Source organism: Arvicanthis niloticus, chromosome 16, assembly GCF_011762505.2.
Source record: "Arvicanthis niloticus isolate mArvNil1 chromosome 16, mArvNil1.pat.X, whole genome shotgun sequence".
Classification (NCBI taxonomy): Eukaryota; Metazoa; Chordata; class Mammalia; order Rodentia; family Muridae; genus Arvicanthis; species Arvicanthis niloticus.
Genome location: NC_047673.1, coordinates 62,376,399 through 62,380,464, shown reverse-complemented (window position 1 = coordinate 62,380,464; position 4,066 = coordinate 62,376,399).

Below are 4,066 nucleotides of genomic sequence, written 5' to 3'. Positions count from 1 at the left end.
TGGGGGTATTCTGTTGGTTTTCTTTTTTCAAATGGGAGCTAAAGGAGACCAAGGAGGAGTGCGGGCAGTAGGGGGCAGTGTGGGCCTTGTCATGCCACCGGCTCCAGGCAGTGTGGCGAATGAGAGAAAATGAGAAACTTTTTACTGTTAACTCTGATTCTGAGGCAGGAGAGCTGTGGTAGTGAGTCATCTGGGGGTGGTGGGCAGGATGAATGGCAGCCTGTGTTTGCATGGCCTCCAGGTGAAAGTCAGGAGTGGGCTGTCTAAAGCAGACAGTGCTGAAGTGCCGGCTCCTCGTGTTTCACGTATAAAAATCTCCCAGCGTTACATCTGCTTTTATTTATTTTTAAAAGATGGGATCTTGGGACTGGAAAGATGGCTCAGTGTTAAGAGGACTTGTGGCTCTTACAGAGGACCCCAGTTCAGTTCCCAGCACCTACACTGGCAGTGGCTCATAACTACCTGTAATTCCAGCTCCAGGCAATCTGGGGTGCCCTCTTCTGGCCTCTAGCGTTCTCTCGCTCCCCCCTCCAGCCCCCCCTCTCTCCTTTTATTTATTCTTCTCTCATACAATATCTCCTCCCCCTACACTCCTCCCAGTCCCCTCTCTCTGCTTCCCCTCTCCCAATTCCACTGCTCCTCTGTTTCCCTTCAGAAAAGAGCCCGCTTCCCAGGGATATCAACTGAATATGGTATATGGATGAGTGTTCCCCTTTCTCCACATCCTCACCAGCATGAGCTGTCACTTACGATATTGATCTTAACCATTCTGACAGGTCTAAGATGAGATCTCAAAGTAGTTTTGATTTGCATTTCCTAGAATGGACATAATGATTAATGGAATCAAATTGAAGACCTATTGAAGATCCGCACACCTATGGGCATCTGAGTTTTGTTAAGCCAGAAATACATATTGGAAAAAAGAGAGCATCTTCAGCAAGTGGTGCTGGTCTAACTGCATGTAGAAGAATGCAAATAGATCTGTACTTATTACCTTGCATAAAACTTAAGTCCAAGTGGATTAAAGACTTCAACCTAAAGCCAAATGCATTGAAACCTGATAGAAGAGAAAGTAGGCATAGCCTTGAACTCATTGGCACAGGCATGGCATCTCATGAACCGGGAAAGCTACTATAAGCCAAAGAACACAGTCAACAGGATAGACAGAGCATCAGCCCACAGAATGGGAAAAGATTTTCACCAACTCTACGTCTGATAGAGGGCTGCTATCCAATATATAAGGAACTCAAGACGTTAGGTCTCAATAAACCAAATACTCGAATTGAAAAACGGTATAGATTTAAACAGAATTCACAATAGAGGAATCTCAAATGGCTGAGGAAGAAATGTTCAAAGGATAATCTTAAGAGAAGGAGTAGGTCTTACTGTGGAACCCAAGCTGGCTTTGAATTCCCGGGTTCCAGAGATTCTTCTCCCTCAACTTCCAGAGTGATGGGTTAAAACAGTGAAAGTCCATGGGGTTGTGATGGTGCAGCCTTTAATCCCAGCACTCGGGAGACAGAGGCAGGTGAATCTCTGAGTTTGAGGCCAGTCAGCCTGGTTTATAGAGTGAGTTCTAGAACAGCCAGGGCCACACAGAAACCCTGTATAGGTTCTGGAAACAAACAAACAAACAAACAACCCCCCCCCCCCCCCCAGTGTACCTCTACGGTGGACTCTGAATACATGTGTTCTTGCCCTTTTCTCTCCCCATCTTACCCTTCCTGCTATGTAACTGGGTTGGCCTCATGTTTGCTGTCTTCCTGTCATCCGCTCTGAGTACTGACTGGTATTACAGGTGTGTTCCAGGCTGGGTTCCTAGTCTTCTAAGGTTTAAACCAAACCTAAGCTCTCCTCTGTGGAGATGACATACTTCCTAGATAACGTCCCTCTTTCTCTGCCCCCATGGTCCTTTCAGGTGTTGTGGGTGTGAATGTAAGATCCAATCTTTTGGAGATGCCAGATCAGAGAACCTAAGTGGGAGGCCCAGTCAGTGTTCAGCAGTGTGGAGATTCTGATGCTAAGAAGGTGTGTGGTAGAGGAGGGGGTTTCAGACTCCAAAAAGTACCCCTGGAAATTAGGTTGTATTTCTCTAAGCATTACTGGTCTCTCTCCCAACTCCTCACAAAGTGCTGGTATGTAACAAAAATTATTGTTTATAAGGCAGATGAGGTGGTTCAGAAGTTAAGAGTGATGTATGTTTTTCTAGAGGACCCAGCTTTGACTCCTAGCAACCACAGGGCAGCTCACAACCACCTGTAACTCCAGTAACTTCAGGGGATGTGAAACCCTATCCCAGCCTCTGAGGACACCAGACACTCATGTGATTTAGAGACATCCATACAGGCAAAAAATCCTGTATGTATTTTTAAGTCCCTCTAGAAAAAACAATAGTTAAAAATACTGCTAAATGAATAATGTGTTAGATTAACATGATAAGGACTAGAAAGATGGCTCAGTCAGTAAAGTGCCTGCCACTCAAGCATGAAGATCTGAGTTCAAATCCCCTGCCCTCATATAAAAAGCTGAGTAGCAACAGTGGTTTTGCTGGGGAGGAAGGGAAATGGAGATCCCTGGAGCTCATTGGCAGCCAGCTTAGCTTCACTCTGTCTCAAAAATAAGGCAAAGAGAAATCAAGGAAGGCACCACCTTCACATGCATACACGTGTGCACATGCCCACACAAACTCAACACACACACACACACACACACACACATGAACACACATCAGTAAGGACACATCCGCCCTTTAGCTTTTGTTGGTTTGTTTTGAGACAGGGTCTCATGTATCCCAGACTGTCCAGGAGATGACCTTTAACCTTTTGAGTTCTGGGTTTATAGGCCTACCCAACCATTTTCAATTTAGGTGGTGCTAGGGATTGAACCCAGGGCTTTTTGTATGTTAGACAGCCATCTATGAGTTGAGCTTTACCCTAGTCCCTTCTTTCTTTTTTTTTTTAAAGCTTCTTTCTTACATGGGCACAAAAATACTTCTCTTGAGACAGCACCCCTGTCCTTTTTGTAGTTAGGCCTGTGGAAGTTCACTTCTACTTGTTCTCAGCTCACCTTGTAGTCAGATTTTGATTTACTGTGACTGAATTTCTATGTCAAACCCTTGAATGATTGAAATATAGAATAAAGGTCTCTTAGTATACTAAGTTTTGGTTCAGTGTCTTGATGTTCCCAGCCTGGTGCTAAAAGTACTTTACTTTGGCTGCAAAGATAGTGGCTACGATGCTGCTCTCGTTGAATTGACCTTTGCAGACCTTTGAGCTATCTATTTAACATCATGAACCTCTTCCCTTAAAAGCTGGTCCAGGCTGGGCATGGTGGGGCACACCTTTAATCCCAGCACCCTGAAGGCAGAGGAGGCAGGTGAATGTGTGAGTTTGAAGCTACCCTGGTCTATAGAGCGGGCTTCAGGACAGCCAGGGCTACACAAAGAAACCCTGTCTTGAAAAAAAACCCCAAAACCCTAAACCAACCAATCAAACAAAAAGCCAGCCTAGGAACTAATCATCCTTAGACCGGATCTCAATGCTTGTCAACAAGACCTTATTTCTTCAGGAGTTTGCTAGAAGGGAAAGTCATGTTTTCAGTCATTTGTCATGTAATAAAGGGTATTTGTAACCATTATTCGAGAAGGTACAACTTGGACACACTTCAGCTATCACTGAAGAAGACAGAGACTTGGCTTAGTGTGTTGTCAAGGTCATGACGTGGCTGCTCAAATGGGTTTGTCTAGCCTTTGGCTTTGCAATGTTGCTGAAAACCAAACCAAACCAAACCAAACCAAACCAAACCAAACCAAACCAAACCAAACCAAAAACCAAAACAGACTGTGGTTCTTGTTGACATGATACAGTGTTACACTCAGTTCTTAGTGATTTGTTATTAGTTGTTGTTGTTGTTTTTTCCCCCTAGGGGAGAGGGACAATTCAATCTACAGAACTGAAAGCCAACTACGTAAAATAGCTCCTGCTTTTCTTTATTAGTCTAAGCAGGTGACGGGAAGGCTCTTCCAGCTGCTGGGAAAATTGGGTGAGGGGCAAAGTCAGCTTTTGGA